The 17479-nt window shown below is 38.6% G+C and overlaps 1 protein-coding gene across 26 annotated transcripts in view; it reads right to left on the bottom strand.

The window, feature by feature from the left end:
• The window catches only part of Esrrg (estrogen related receptor gamma), a 592284-nt gene that overhangs the window by 452376 nt on the left and 122429 nt on the right, over window positions 1-17479 (bottom strand). Inside the window, exon 1 of one of the 26 annotated variants that reach the window (XM_048809381.1) lies at window positions 11489-16758. The exons of 24 other annotated variants lie outside the window; for them this stretch is intronic. The gene's annotated coding sequence lies outside the window, so the exon portion shown is untranslated. Of the gene's footprint in view, window positions 1-11488; window positions 16759-17479 lie in introns of those variants that run through there. One more of the 26 variants, XM_048809378.1, reaches the window with a different exon arrangement.

Here is a 17479-nt window from a genome sequence, read left to right as displayed (position 1 = left end):
CCCCACCAACGCTTGCATTGTTTAGAGGAATCCTGGGAATCTTATGGGGCAAAAAATTACATACTTGCAACATTACTGACTTAAAACATATTTTAGTGGAAATTCCTTTACTTTGGACTGGTACATTTTCTCTGATCCTACCTGTCTGGTCCTTAGGAGTTAGGTTCTAATACAACCTAATCATATGAGAAGGAAAAAGTCTTACAAAACACACCTACACACATTTTCCAGTGAGGACTCATACATTTGTTTTTAAACTTCAAATAGGAAGTGGGCTAAATTTTATAAGTCTATTTCAGCTACATTTATGGTCTTTATTTTCCTCTATCTCTTAGAACACTTTCTCAAATCCTTCTTAATAGAATGTGAGAGCTGGAAAGATCCTTAAAGATGACCCCTCCCTGCCTATAGGAAACTGAAGCACAGAAAATAAATTCAGGGTGAACATTCTACACCTGGTAAGTTCCTGGGCCTATCAGAACCCAAACGTCCTGACTCTTCTCCCAGGGCTTTTCTTTTATGCATAAGTTATTACTGAGTGACTGCAATAGGAGGAACTACCAACTGAAAGACTAGGACAACCGAGACAGAGAAGTCATTTGCATAAAACAAAAATTGATAAACAAAGATGGTGGACCAAATCTATTGCCCCCAACTCCCACCCTGCCACCTCCATATGCTTTTTTTAAAATAAAGTTTTATTAGAATGCAACCACCCACTCATCTCCATATTGCTTAAGGTTGCCTTTGCACAGTGATGGCAGAGCAGAGTAGTTCTGACACACAGATCACAAGACTAGTGAAGCAGAATATATTTATCACCTGACCCTATAGAACAAATTTGCCAGTCTGAGCCTAAGATCAATAGATTGTGTCAAAATTGGTATTAAGATGCAGACAATCTCTTTAAAGCAGAAAATAAAATGTAATCTGGTTGAATGTACTAATCCTAACCCTACCAGAATCCAGAAGGCTCTCCTAGACATTGTGGGCTCAACTCTGACAAGGAGCGACCTTTCGAACTCTATCCATCTTGCTACTCCCACAGCCCACCCTTGTATCTCAGTACCCCAATTCTGTGACCAGTGCTTCTGAATGCTAGTGTCTTCAGTGACTGAGCAGAAAAAGCCATCTCTCTGCAAGCACCCAATCATGTCCCATTAAAGTTCCCATACTTTGTGTACCTGTCATGTATCCAAATAACCGGTGATGAAATAAGAAGCGTGTGGGTTGGGGCTGGGGTTCAGTGGTAGAGGGCTTGCCTAGCACTGTGAGGCACTGGGTTCAATCCTCATCACTACATAAAACTAAATAAATAAAATAAAGTTACTTAAAAAATAAGTGTGGTGGGACATGCTGGCTTCTTTCTTCAAGAGGCCAAGATCTTCCTTGACCTTCTTTGTCCTCTTCTTTATACCCTCTTTTCTTAGTTGAAATTCCTAAAGCTAATCAGGGTACATACTTTAAGAGGTGAAAGCCGTAGTGAACACATGGACAGGGGCTAGAGCTCTCCTCATTCACTCACTTCATCCAAAGAGTCAGCCAGCCTTAGTTAGAAGGTCACTCCATGCTCTCTCTCTCTCTCTCTCTCTCTTCCCTTTTTCTCCTGGAAGCTAGCCTGGAATACTCACACACATAGCATAGACTAGATTGATTTCAGAAACTGAGAACCCCTCTATCACTTTCTCTCGCTGGTTATCTGTCCTTCTGCCCAACTCCTCAGACCATGGAACAAAAGTGATGGACAGGTCTTTCCCTTAAGGATATTAACATATGATACAGGATTGGCTGCATCATATGTTAATATCCTTAAGAGAAAGACCTGTCCCACTCTCACTTGACTTACCAGAGTTCTGGTTTGGAATTACAATCAGCCACAATCTCGCCTCCACCCACTACCCTGATCTATCATTTTTTAGTCCCTCTCTCATTTATAAATATACCTTGAGGTTTCCAGGCAGTGGATAGCTTGGTCCTAGCCAGGATTTTTAGATTCATTTGTAGATTCATCACATCTCTGGCCATGATATCTAAAATAATTTAGGACAGTGGAGCAAGAATATCTGGATTGGCCATTTACTAGTTGCTTGGTAAATCAAACACTATGCCTGTATGTCCTCAACTATAAAATGGAGACAGTAATAATCCTGACATCAACAGGAATGTTCTGAAAACTATATGAGTTCATTGTTGTACAGTACATAGAACTATGACTGGTACCATAAGTAATGACCATGATAGGTGCTCAATAATTGGGATGAAAATTAAAATTTGATTTTTAAGAAAAACTATCATCAACACATTATACATGTAGTCAGCTGGCCAACTTCAAAAAAGGAACTCACTAATGATTTACTTAAAATGCACATGTTTTGCTGAGCTGCTAGCTCTTTTTTTTTTTTAAAGTAATTCCTAATGCACTATAACTTCCAGAACCAAACAATGCAATATTTGAAATGGACACCTCTTCAGGGAGGTTTTGAAAACATTATTTTGCAAAATCCAAAGACTCTTCCATACAAAATTGTTCTTTCTTGCCTTTCTTTTCTTGCTACTCAATTTAAATCATCACTTTCTAGTCCGAAATATCCTCTTTCATGAATTCATTTAATAACCCTATCTGACTACTAAGCCCTACATTGTCTTGCCTTACTATGAATACATGTGGCCTCTGTGTTACACTAGGCATAGAATATCAATCCTGGTAAGTAAAATTTACTAGCTATGACCTCATATCTGCTGTTGATACTTTATCAAATGCAGCCTTATTGCCTAGGTTTGAGTCATGGGTATCCAACTGAATTCTAGACATCTCTACCTATTTTCCCAAATAACCTCAAACTGACAAAATTGATAAAACATAATTTTTAACTCCAAGACTGCTTTTTATATTCCCTATCTAAACTAATGATGCTATTATTAATTTTTTTTTCAAATAAGAAATCTATCCATAATTCCTCCCATCTTCTCTTTCCTCATATATAATGAACGATTAGCTTTGCCTCTTGTGTTCTGGATACTGGACCTCTCCAACTTCATGAGTACTCTGCCAGTTCACAATGCACAATCTCATCCAGAACCACACAGTAGTCTTTAGTCCTGACTCCTTCCTACCCCCTTCACTCTGTCATCTATAGTGCTATTTCTGTAACCTCAAGCTGGACCACACCTCCACAGTGCTTACCTTGCACCATATATCCCACTCCTTTAGATCAAAATATAACTCATGGCATGGCATATAATGCCATCACACTCTGCCTATTGACTGAATAATCTTGGCTTTTCCTCTCTTCCACTCAGTCACCTTCCATCTTAAGCTCCAGCAATACAGAATCAATAGTTCATAGAAAGTAGTTTCTAGAACATGCTATGTGGTCTCCTGCCTTTATATATGCTCTTCTCTCACCTAGGAATATCTTTGCCTACCTTATACACAGAGATACTATTATTTGTCCACAAAGTCTCAGGTAGATATTATCCATCTGTATCCTTTTCTGAATATACTAATTAGTGAGTATCTACTAAGGCAAGTCCCATGCTAGCACTGTTGATATTGCAAGGCAAATTAAAGTCATCTCCAAAGACAGGGGTGTCTTTTCTCCACACAACCTTTGGTCCCAGTGCATCTTTCCATGATAGCAAAAATGAGATTAAGTGGGAGTCATGTCTACACCTGTCATTCAACTCGATAACACATATAATACTCAATAAAATATATATTGAAAGAATGAAAACCTATTCATTGTCACTTTGCCTAATTTGTCCTTTGGTTTTGCTGGATTTATCAATGGACATATTCTAATGCAAGGCCTTGTGATCAACAATACAGGCTTTGGAATCAGACAATCTTGGTTCCAACCTCAGTTCCCCTATTCAGAATTCAGTGACCTTGGGCATGCAGATGATAATATACAAAACAGGGACAATACTAGAACTCTATTTCATGGTGCAAATGTGAGGAGTCAGCAAGATGACACACACAAATAACTCAAAACAGCACCTAGCATAAAGCAATTCTGCAATGTTACCTTTTATTATTTTATATTTAATATTGCACAGGTACACATAAAAGAGATAAGAAATTGTAGCAATAAATAAAATTAAAACCTTGGTTCAAATAGTCACTCTACAATCTTTACTTCCCCACTGATTTTCAATTGTGATGAAATTAAAGAGTTAAACACACATGCATACATGCACATACACACACACACACACACACACGCAAACATTTTTCCAACCAAGCCTTGTCATCTGAGGATGAGGGTTGAAGAAGGGAGTGCTGCTGGTTATGGATGTTAAATAAACAATTTTTTCTTACAACAAACCCCTGGCACCCTGTTCTCACCATGTCATGGCCTGAGATGACTTAGTGTCTCCCAAGCATGACCAAGCGATTAGCGGGGCTGTGTCTGTGCATCTCGACAGTAATGGGAGCTCTCTTTCCATTTGCCATGTATTGAAGCCTGAGCGCTTCGCTGCTTCGTGCATTTTCAGCTTGATGAATTCATTATTCTCCATATTTTTTCCTCCCTCCTTCAGAGAAAAATCTTTCCCCCAAATGCCAGGACATTTTCCCCCCTTTTAAAAAATGGGATTTTAAAATGCAGAATCTTGACATCACATCTCTAAGAACTTAGCTGTTACCCAATGCTTCTTTAAGAAAAAGAAGAGAACAATGAAATGTAAATTCTCTTTTGTTAAAAAAAATGAGAAAATTTATTTTATTGCATATTTTGTGTATGCCATGTTGTATTATACACATATGCAGGGTGAAATAATTAACACAGTCAATTTTACATATCTATCATGTTTCATTATACAAGAGCACCTAAAAGCTTGTCTCTTACCTAATTTTCCATATGCAATATTATTAACCACAATTATTATTCTATACATTAGGTTTCTAGGTTTATTAATCCTACCTTACTGCAAATCTTCAAACTTTGACACCTATCTCCTCATATATTTCCCCTACCTGCCCCTGGTAACCAGTACTGTTTTTCTATTTCTGGTTTATTTTATTTAGCATAATATCCTCCATGTTTGTTCATGTTTTTACAAGGCAGTATCTCCTTTTTAAAGCTGGATACTATTCCATTGTGTGTATTTAAACTACAATTTCTTTAACCATCATCTGTTGATGCACACTTAGGTCATTTCCCTATCCTTTTTTTTTTTTTTTTTGAAGTTGTTAGTCTAGTTTATTTAAATACATAATTCAGAAAATATGACATTCTGCTAGGCATACTTAATAGAATATTTGAAGCTCAACCAAGAATGCACCAAATACAATCATGTTTCCAAATACCCTAGTATTGCCTTTCACTCCATAGAAACATACAAATATAAGTTGACTATTTTCTAATAAAGTATCTTTTTAATATATCTAGAAAAAAAAAAACAGCCAACAGTTTTGTTTTGGATAGGCAATGTTAAGCTGGTCTACCTGACAGATCTCAGGGCTTACCTCTCACTCAGCTTTTTTCCTCCCTGTAAGTAAAGCACTGTCATTCCCAGAATGCAGCCCTCACTCCTTCTCCCACACAGAGGGCATCTGCCCAGCTAGACCCTGCACTCATGCACGGGGATGCACTGCAGGGTGACAAGGGCAATTTCTGCATAGTCTGTGCTCTCATGAGGCACTACCAGATGAAAATTGTGCCACTGACCTGAAATAGTGGATAGTAGAACAAACACCTTACTGAAAACCAGTCTTGGGCTTCCAAACAGTGCTTTTAGCCATGAGATTGTTTGGTTTCCAGTAGCAAGAGAATTGGAGGGAGAAGCAATAGATAGGCTTTCTTGACTGAATCTGAATCAAGATCTAGACTTAACCAGCAGTGGGGACTCTGCCAATAAAGAAGGTTGCACTGGTCTTTCAGCCACCTGCATGAGACATGAAGCATCAGAAAGTTACATCTATGAGCCTTTAGGATAACGGTTAAAAGCTCTACCAGGAGTTGAACCATTTGAACTTAAAACCTGAATTGGTTATTTAATCCTCTAAGCCTCAGCTTTCTTATCTGTAAAATGGTCCTGCTCCTATACACCTGAAATATGGTGATTAAAGAAAATAATTCATGAAATATGTTTAGTACAAATTTAGCCATTATTAGAATGAGTATCAAATGTGGTGGCATTGACTATTTTTTTTTCTTTTTTGATAATTTTCTGAGACCACTTCAAACACTTATTTCCTTTTTCAGAATTCTTCCTCAGTTAAAAGTTATCTTGTTATTAATAGATTAAAAGTTCTTATCTTACCAAAATATGAACACAGTTATCACCATCTGTGGATATATAAATATATACATTAAAAATAATAGGAATCTTCTCCAAACAATGGGTAATATGCAATGACAGCAGAGATTTTTTGCAATGTGTATCAGGTTATTATAAAAATGCTATTTTTTTTTTTGGTAGTAGTAGGGATAGGTAAGTGCTCTGCCCCTGAGCTTCATCCCCAGATGCTAAAAGTGCTACCTTCCATAAAATTATATCAAAAAAGACCCTGCCTGCTAATTGGGTTTCTTACATAGAGCTAAGTCTTCTCTCCCAGAAGTTAAAAATGTCCCAAACAGATATTTCTTCCATTTGGTGAAATAACCCCATATCCTGCCATCCTTCTCCCAGGCTCAACCTTGCTGTGGCCACAGAAGATGACATTTCAGATCTAAATATAGGGTCATGGTACTGGGGGAGGGGCAGGGAGATAATAGGAAGGGAGGGTAGGTGGAGGTTGATGTGCTATAAATAACTGAAGAACATGACTGCATTTAGAGCTTCCCATGTGGAGGATTCAAGCAAATCTCATGCTTTGTTTCCTGAAACAAAAGAAACAAGGGCTACATCCAGGTTTCTCAGAGCTCCTGGCAGAAATACACTCTTCTATATATTTTTTTTTCTTTTGAAGAACTGAGAGCTCAAAATAAATCCTTATGATCACTTTAAGACCTAATCCCCAAGCTGCACCACACTCTACTTAGGAAATGACCTGCCCACACTAGCTGACACTAACTTCATGCAAATAGCTCCCTAAACATTAAAGTTTTATTTGGCAGTCTTAACAAGGAGAGTACATATTTCAGTTAAGTATTTGTTTCTCTAGCATCTCCAATATGGATGCTTTTTACAATGTTTTGGCAGAAACAAACATCTGTTTTGGGGATGACACCTGATAATTTTCTCCATTCCTATAATGGGAAACTGCTGACTGGAGGAAATGTTTACAAAGATTCTTTGTGCAGGGAGGATAGCTCAGGTGTCTGCTCAGCAGAAAGTACAACAAATCAACATTGCTGAAAGTCTCAGAGCTATCTCCACTCAAAATTTGCCAGGATATGTGCTACAGAAGAGAACCCCATATTGAGTCCACTGTAGAATTCTCTGCAAAAATCCTGGTCTATTCCGAGAGATTTGGTGACTAATCTGCATTCCTGTCAAATTGAGAGGGGTCTATATGCATGTGGATTTGTAGAGTCCCAGGAGAAGTTGGGGTCCATAAACCAGTGAATGAATCCCATTAATACATATATGTAGCTTTTTCATCTGTGACATCAATGACATGTTTTACTTGCCTATTTCTGAATATTCTTTATTAAACAATAAACTCAAGAATAATTTCATACAAATCACCAGTGTATGTAACTATTATTCCTTATTATTACCATGGCTTCCTCACAGGCCTGCCGTTTCAGAGTCACAGTGGAGTTTGCCGGTGTGGAACCCCTTTGTGGCAAGTCTGAATCCCAAGACAACTTTTACAAAACCAACTTCGTAAAAAATCATCTGGAGAGAGTCTGTAGTAACTCTGAACTTCAAAAGATACTGATAAAATATCTGAAGCTGGCAGGGTGGGGCAGTCTTCAATATTTATCAATATCTTTTGGAGTTATGGAAGTTCTTTTGAACAGTTTCATAAACCACCTTCCAAATTTTCCCAGCCCCATTTGTAAGGATTCCCGACAGAAAGATGTTTAACCAACAGATGTGCTTTCCGGAAGAACCTCCAAATGCCTAGCCAAACAAAACTCAGAGAAACATGCTAAAAAGGTCACCCTCAGACCAGGCTGGAGAAGAAAGAGGTGGCAAAAGTTTTCTCCAAGCATTTCAAGGCAAAGCTATTCCTCTGATGACCAGGTTCCAGTAAGTGACTTTATAAATCCCTACAATAGCTACTTCTCTCCACCTCTATATTTTTTTCATATAAATTATGCTATTTTCATCTTCAGCTAAAAAATAGCTTTACCATAGGTTTAAATGGGATAATATTTACCTCTTCAATATTGTGGAAGGCAATGGTGGTCAATTCTTGCTTAAAAGTCATTTGCCTGATGTCATTCATAAACTACCATGATCTTATCGCTCATGGAGAGACTAAGAACAACTGATATCCAAGCTCTCGGAGGCTAAGAGTAGTCAAATGTTTTCCTTCTAATTGATCCAGAAAAAAATCAGCTTGGCTACAGAGAGGCTGCCAGGGTAGATGGCATCTATCACATAGGGACAAACAAGGAACTGAAAGCAAAGCTAAGCATGGTCCGTATAAATGTATACAGTTCCTGGAAAGTAAAATACAGATCTCCTCGGCAGAATGTTTAATAAGTAAAGACTATGCTGATTTCTAGAAACCAAGCTGCAGACAGAGGTAGACTGACCTAAATCTAAAGAGTCCAAACTTCAGATTCCCTCACACTGGAGGCCCTTCCCATGGACCTGGGTACACCTGGTTGTGTATTTTGGTGAAATTTCCTAAAGCAAGATATTTTAATCACAATTGATCTCTGGCTTTTCCTCCACACCTCTCCTTCATTGGGTAACCCAGGAAAAGCCACAGGCATTTTTAGAATTTGGCTAAGGGAAAGTTATCAATATGGTTAATTTGGGTTTATATTTATGTGGCTCATAATCACTTCCACATATCATTAAATTACTGTCAGTCATCCCCATGTAGGAATGACTTGCAAGAATGCTCCTCACCTTCTAATGGGAGTAGAGAATGCAGGGCCAGAGATCAAGCAGAAATGCAAACAAGTCCTTTGGGGGCCCAAGAGCTGAACATATTTCATCATGGAATAGAAAGGTTTGAAATGGATGAAGTTGGATACTAGTCGGGAAAATTCTTCTAATCTTACTGCTCACATAGGATGTCAGCTTGATAGAGGTTTTCCCAAAATTTGACAACAATCCTAAAAATTTATATCACGTTGCCAATAATGAGTAGTGTAACTGAAAAAGAAGCCTTTTAAAACCATCAATAACAAAAAAAAATTTCAATCAACATTCTAGAGGAAAGACTGAATTATTTTTCTATTCTCTCTACAGAAAATGAGATTACAAAATCTTTGTTGTCATATGAAGAGGCAATCAATGAACATTCGGCAGAAGAAAGAGGGAGAAAGCGATGTTTTATAGAGGAGTATCAGAGAGCTAACTAAAATTATATTTTTTTTCTGAATTTTTAATTGTTGTGATATTTATAAGCTTTCCTAAATTTAAAATCACTTTTATGATTTCCTCTCTTATTCTGAACAAGTATATTCACTTTTATACCTAATTTTCCAGTTTTAATTTTATATCCTTTCTCTAAGGTAGCTAAGGAGAAGGAGTGGGCAGGCATCCATGTGTGGCATCGTTCAAAAAGAAACCTCAGGACATCATGTAGGTAGAGCATTTGTCTAGCATGCATGAGGCTCTGGGTTCAATTCCCAATACTGAAAATGGAAGGAAGGGAGGGAGGGAGGGAGGATTATGGTTTAGATGAGGTGTCCCACAAAAGCTCATGTGAGACAATTTAAGAAGGTTTAGAGGAGAAATGATTGGGTTATAACCTTAACCTAATTGGCAATTTAATAATCCCTGATAGGATTAACTTTGTGGTGACTGGAGGCAGGTGGGGTGTGGCTGGAGGAAGTGGTTCTTTGGGGGTGTGACTATGGGGTATATATTTTGTATCTGGAGAGTAGAGTGTCTCTCTCTCTGCTTCTTGATCATCCCGTTAGCTGGTTCCCTTTCCACATTCTTCCTCCTTGATGTTCTGCCTCACCTCTAGCCCCAAAGAATGGATCCTGCTGTCTAATGGATTGAGATTTCTGAAACCAAGAGTCCCTAAATAAACCTCGTCTCCTCTACAATTGTTCCAGTTGGGTCTTATAGTCACAGCAGCGAAATAGCTGACTAAAACAGAAAGAAACCCATCAACCCACAGAAAAGCAGACTGCAGTGGTTATGCCCATAACTCTTCAAGGAGGAAATAATCATTGCTGCTGCCTGGTTTGGCTTCTCTTTCCTGTTAGAAAATACCTTTCAGTGCTCAGCTTAGGGATATCTGAGTACATGCACTTTAGTAAGGCATGTGATCCCACTGTAATCCTACTAAATACTCCCAGGGGAATTCTAATTTCAGGGGGAGAAGGCATGTGAAGGGATGCTGAGGGTTTCATCTTAGCTTCCCATCGAGACTCTGTAGAGGAGTCTGGGTCAAGGGTTTGATAAGGGTAACCATTTCCTGTCTACCTCTTCTGGCCTATAAACTTAAATCCAGTAGAGTAGATAGAAAAGGCCACTCTCTAGGTACAGCAGCAATGGCTGGTGTCCCACCCATTTCCCTTCTCCCTCATGAATTCAGTTCAGGATGGCGCAGGTGCCATCATCTGGAATTGTTCGTCAGAGGCAGCCTCTGTCCATTATAATGGTTTGTCTCCCTGCTTGCTTGTGCAGCAGTGGAAAAGTCCCCAGGTATCAACCTCCACTGAAGTACTAACCAATGAGCAACAGAAGAGTTACCTACAAATGCTCCACCTCCTTTATCCTTTGGTGGGATCATTCTGAGGCCCTCAGAGAATCCTGTCTCCAGCTATCCACTATGCTAACTTTGCTGATATGTGAACGTTTTACTAGCTGCCTTCCTTCTCTGATGTTTTTATTTTTCTACTGATCTGACCTCCCAAACAAACTACTTGACCTCAATGCTTTGACTTGGGGTCTGTTTCTGTGGGAAACAGAAACAAGGGCTGAAATATTTAAGTACCATCAGGGAAAACAACCAGGAGAAAGTAAAGTCATTCCCAGAGTAGCACAGCTACTATTACTCTGCTTATTAGGTCTAGAAGCCATCACAATCTTTCCTTCCAATCACCTTAAATAAGAAGCTAGAGGGTGGGGAATTTCTTACCATCAGGTTTAATTCTTTACACATCATTTTTCCTTATTGTAACTCTTAACACTCAGGGTATGATTGCTGTTGGATATGGGAAATTGGTGGCAAATTATTTACTGTACTATCTTTCTGCCTGTTTTATGGGGCTCCTTCCTCAGCTTCCCTGTCCTTCCAGTTAACACTGTTCTGTGGACTCATTCTAGGTTTCTGCCCCTGTTTGAGAACCCTATCCTTCAGATCCAGTGAGTTTTGATATAGTGACTTGACCACTCAATTCACATTGCCTTCTCTTTCTGTGAACTCTTTGGGCTTGGCAAAACACCATACCTGCAACTTTCCCTGGCTTCAATTCTAGTCTCTTCAACTTCTACTTGGAATATCTTCCTAGATGATATGTCCATTTTCAAAAGCAGCCCTGGACACTTTTGGAGATGTCTTCTGCTTTAACTCCATTAATTTACCACATCCTCAAGGAGAATGTCTGTTAGGAACAATTATCCAGACAAAACTCAATGAGAAAATAAGTGCATAAAGAAAAAGAAAGAGCCTCATATACATGTATGGAGTGCCTCAAGTTTACAATTCCACTGGAGTGGTTGATTAAGTGTTAACCACAGTTTCAGGTCTTTGGTTGGAAGTGCAACAGAGTTCCACAATAAGATATGAAAGGCAGATGCTAGGAACACAGTCCTTCTTGTCTACATAAGTGTAAGCGTTTGTTGTTTGCATTTCCTTACTTGTCTGAAAATTGGTGAGTGGTTAATTAATGATAAGACAAAACTGAACAGCAGATATGAATCCCTTATCATTCAAAAAGAGAAATTTACCTCAGGCATCACTCTTTTGCTGGTTAAAATTATCAACCAGTAAGTGGAAATATGCTTTCTAGGATACCATTAATCAAAAGACCCAACCAAAGATTTGATAGCATGTATATACAAGTGTGCATCCAAATTTCCTTCATAAAATTTTCCATTCTGATGTAGTTAATATTCATTATACACCTATGGCCCACTACTCAGTAATGGCTCAAACTTCCCTTTATATTCATAGAAAAAGTGTGTTCCTATAATTGGTTGTTTCCAGGTCACATGACTTGGTTTCCACGGGAGACCACCCGTGCCCCTGCCATAGATGTACAAATCATTCTACAGTGGAAAGCATTTGTTGGGAAGTCCTTCTGTATCACTAATTGCTGGTTGTTTGAACAGTTTTCTAAAATTTACTTTCTGAGAAAAGTATTTCATGAATGACAAAGATAATCTTTCTAGACCAGTGGGGGTGAGTCAGTGTGCACCCCCACCCTGAAGCATGGATGTTTTTATAATTTAGACCAATGGATCCTATCATTAAAGTTGAATAATAGTACTCTCTACCCAAATTGCAAAAATATAAAGGTAAGAATACACCAAACAATCAATGCAAAAGCATGTTAGCCCTATCCATATTGTTCTTTTACTACTCTTAGGTATTTTATATAGTGTCACTTTTGTATCAAAAAGTTCAGTAAAAGTAGCTCATTTCAGGTATCACCATTTCATTTGGACCATCTGAACAAACATAGAAGTCTTGCTCTGATTCCACAATTAAGATCCCCTGATACGTTGCTGCCACTGCTATCATCTGTCATTTCTAAAACTCAATAATTCAGCAAATATTCATAGGGTTCCTACTCTGGGTCAAGCACCAGGCAAAGATAAAGACGACAAAGGTCCTGCCCTCACAAGGTTTACCCATCTAATGGGGGAGACAGGTAAAGAATAAGTGAGTGCAGGCCTAACAGAAAACCACAGAAGGGAAGGGAATCTTCCTCTGAAGATGAAGAACCAGAGAAGGAAGATAGAATGTAACAAATGATGGCAATGTAAGAGAAAAGATAGGGCACTGAGGAGGCGTCTTATCTGGTCTCACTTATAGACTCTTTGAAGTATTGCCTCTAGAAAGTAATTTCTGAATATGTTTGGCTCGTGCCACTTACCCATACCTGTTCCTCAAGTATCATTTTCTTTTTCCCCCAAGTTCCACTGCATCCCAACAGGAGGATATGCATGGATTGATTTTTGTGCCTAACCTTTCTTTCCCAGACAGGGTATGATATGCTGCTTACAAAGGCCAAAGAATTATAGAGGGCTGCCAAGTGGATTTTGGAGTCCCACATAGTCTGGATTTTTCAGAGCCAATGTACCTGCATGACCTCAGATGGGAATGGGGGCTTCACTTTGGCCACACATCCTAAACCACATACAGTGCTTAAGATTCTAAGCTGTCAGTCTTTGTGCCTCCCCTTTAGCAATATTTAACTACTTGTGACATGAGATTCTGAAAGCTTTTTGAAAGTCTTATTCACTAATGGAAAAGCCTCTTACATATTTTATAAAACTAAACAAACGTCAAAGTTAACACTCAAGTGCAACTTGTTTTTTTTTTTTTCCTAAACTCTCCGAGCCTTGTCAGCATATAAATCCCTCTTGCAGGTCTATTAAAACCAATAGTGGAGAAGTAGTGAATTATTAGGAGAAAACTAAGATTATAAGCTCCCCGAGGGCAAAGACTCTATTTTATCTTCTTGTTCCCTAGTGGCCAGCATAGTGCCTGACCCAAGTAAGAGATCCAGAGATGTTTAATTGTACTGATGGGGGAAAAAAAACCTGCAAGATATTTAATTACATTAAACACTCAGCTTTTGTTGATTTTCCTTTTAACATTATTAGCTATCTCCAAAATTAAACTGTAAATGAAAACAAGAATTCTTTATATCTACAGATGCAGAATTCCATTGTAAGTGTGCTCTGAATCAAACTCCGTATAATACTTCATAGACTCCCCAAATTTATGAAGGCATACAGGCTTCATATCTAAGGATAATGAGGACAGTAATTATAATAATAATTACCACTGATTAAATGCTAACCATGTGCTTAGCACTGTGCTAGATGCTTCCTTATGCTCTTTTCATTCACACAAGGTCACCTCCTCCATCAAAGAGGTTCCCCTAGTCACCATATCTAAATATCACCTCCAGTTGGTTCATCCACATCTTCCCTTGCTTTATCATCATTCATATTTTGTATATTTATTTGTTCAATTAGTTTTCTTGGTCCAGCTCTACTAACCAGAATGTAAGTTCCATGAAAGTAGAAACTTTATCTTCATTGTTCACTCTTGGATATTTAGCAATGATTAAAAGCTCAAATAGTTAATGGATGAAAGGATGAGTTAATGAATGAATTTATCCATCCTTTAAAACAACTCTGAAAATAGGACATTTAGCCCCAGGAACTAGACCCATCTCTAAGTCCTATGCTCTTCCTGGCACCCCGTGCTGACCCACACATATAGAATAAACAAAAAATGAGGGAAAGCTATCCCTCCCCTTATCTTCTCCCACTTCTATCTGGTAGAACCAAAGTCTCCAGTTCTTGCTTCAATTGCCCATTCTCAGGGGAGCACAGTGTGCAAAAGTCCACACATATTAATCACATCCCATGCTACTTTTATACAACTTATTTGCAACCCAAGAAGGAAAGATAATATCAATGGGAGTTTGGAAGCAGAGACAGTCAGATTTAAGAGCCATTTCTGAGTCACCTGAAGCATCCCTGCAGTATGAAAGTGGCCTAAGGCACAGAACAGAATCAGAGAAGTTGATTTCTTTGAACTCACCGGGAGACGATGAGGGCAGATGCAAGGTTAAGGTGACGGGTGTTTTCCTGTACCGCAGTCTTGCCCATTTGTATCCAAGACCCTCCACCTCTGAGGTACCCTGTTGAATGACTCACTCCTGGCTACATTCATGCCTCAAAAAATATTGGGTAGAGATTGCGCTCGCTCTGGCTCCCATTCCACAATGATCTCACTCCAGCTCCTGGTCCATAATGATGAGATTCTGCCTGAATTATAACCTACAGCAGATTTTCTATTACTTCTTTTTAAAAAATGGACTTTTATCTTCCTTATATTTTAAATTTTATCTCCAGGTAAATATCACTTTTTCTCCAATATATTTTTATTTCATGAGCGTGATAGATGAAAACAGGAGCCAGTGTTTTAATTGCTCTAATAAAATGAATCATCTCTTTCATTCGCATTTTACTCCTTGCAGTTTTTTTTTTTAATGTGTAAGTGCATTTCTGAGAGTTCTTAAATGTAAGCATATCTCTGAGCTTGCTAACTATATTTCCCATAGTAGGTTATTTTAAATGAATGTTTAAAGTAGATTACATATCTCAAGGGACTGGTAATGGGCAATGGAGTCATTCATTTTGAAGTCACCAGTTCAAATTTAGTCCAGACCTTAAGCAATGACTACCCCACCACAATCACTACCCCAACAACTATTTGGCTTACTCTTGTGGAAGAAGACTTAGTGGCACTTCTCTGGTTCCTAGTTCAGGTTCCTACTTCCTCAGTCTCCACAAGTGCCACCATCATCTCAGAGACATTAAAGGAGACCCTACCAGAGATGAGGAACCTGGAAGAGATGTTATCTGCATGCATATACACACGAATGCTCATGCAAATGAATACACATGCACATGTTCTGGCACACATGTTCTAACTGAACTTGTTCATAAGGTACACAGGAAATATATTTATGCCTTTTATTTGACAACACTCAATTTAGCTCAAACTCTTCCACAACCCACAGATTTGCCTACAACCCACTGTGATCCTGTTCTTGCTGTGCAGTATTTCTGCAAATAGATGAGCGTACCTTCATGAGTCTGCCTTGCTGTTCAATGTGATGAAACAGAAGATGGCATTAGTCCTCAGGGATGTCAATCTGGAAGCTTTTAGGAGCACTACTCTGTACTTAAAGATCAAGGAAAACTCAGATGACTCCTCAGAAATAGTACCTTTCCTTAGAACCCAGGAGACCCAATGCCATTCTTGATCCTGACTCTTCCTTCATCAGCATGACCTGTCCATCTGTCCTCTTAATAAACCCTGAATTCATTTTATTTCCATTATTAGCATCACAATCTCTCACCTTGATTCCTGCAACATCCTTCTCATTACCTCTCTGTGATTTTACACCATCTATTCTCCAGGTTACTACTAGAGCATCTCCCCAAAATGTTTAAAACCCTTCAGTGACTCCTCAGTGGATGACATCCATGCTTCTCAGCCCAGGCAATAAGACTTTTATGATTTCACCCTTCTAGCCTCCTTTTGCATCATTCCTGCAATGAACATGCTTCCACTTCTAGGCATAGAGTGTTACCTTCCACTATGTTCTCTAGTTACTATTAAATTATCCTTCTTGACTCAGCAGAACTGCCATCTCTTTCAAGGACTGAATCGGATCCTTCCAAGTTCTAGATTGGGTGTTACTCTCATAGCCCTGTCATGTCATTCACCACACTCTGATGGAATAATATCTTTTTCAGGCAGGATCTTAGTTTCACTCACTGTCAAATCCCTAGTCACTAAAGGTATCTAAATTCTAATAACATGAATAAATAAGTAAGGTTGGAATTTGAAGAAGGGCTTACAGTACCTCTTTTCTTTCATGAGGATATTCTGTCTATCATTTGGTTATACTGTAAACAAATCATGTATACTAATCCCATTCTGTTATTATCTTTTTCACAAAAAGCCCCCTTTTCATACAAAGCAGAAAAAAAACCAGTGTGTTAGTCAGCCTTATATGACTGTGACAAAATACCTCAGAAAAACAACTTAAAGGTAGAAGTAAATATTTTTGGCCCAGAGCTTCAGAAGTTTTAGTCCATGGTCACTTGGTTCCAAGTTTCTGAGTCTGTGGTGAAGCAGAGCATCATGGCAGAGAGGGTGTAGTTGAGCAGAGCCAGGAAGTAAATAAAGAGACCAAAGACAAGATTTTGCCCCAAAAGGCATGCCACCAAGCATCCCTTCAGCTAGATCCTACCTCCTACAGTTTCCACCACCATTCAGCTATGAATCTCTCAATGGATGAATCCATTGATGAGATAAATACCCTCATAATCTAAGCATTTCCTAAAAGCTCCACCTCTGAACATGGCTGTATTGGGGACCAAGCCATGTGCCTTTGGGGGGACGGTTCATATCCAAAACACAATAAATGGAAATGGAAAAGGGACTGGAATCTCTACTCAAAGTCAGGATTCAAAAGCTGGTTACTAAAAAAAAAAAAAAAAAAAAAAAAAAAAAAGAACTAAACCATGGCTTTTTCAGGATGGCTTTCCTTAAAAATAATAACAATTAATAAATAAAAGAATAAATAAATAAAAGAATAATTGATTTCCTGTTTGAAGAGTTTTAGGCATGATCTTAACCTAGTAATAATGGAATAGACAGGATCAGTGGTTGTAAGAA

Source organism: Marmota marmota, unplaced genomic scaffold, assembly GCF_001458135.2.
Source record: "Marmota marmota marmota unplaced genomic scaffold, marMar, whole genome shotgun sequence".
In the NCBI taxonomy this organism is placed as follows: Eukaryota; Metazoa; Chordata; class Mammalia; order Rodentia; family Sciuridae; genus Marmota; species Marmota marmota.
Note: the sequence above shows the minus strand (reverse complement) of the source record. Positions and strands in the feature narration are given on the sequence as shown.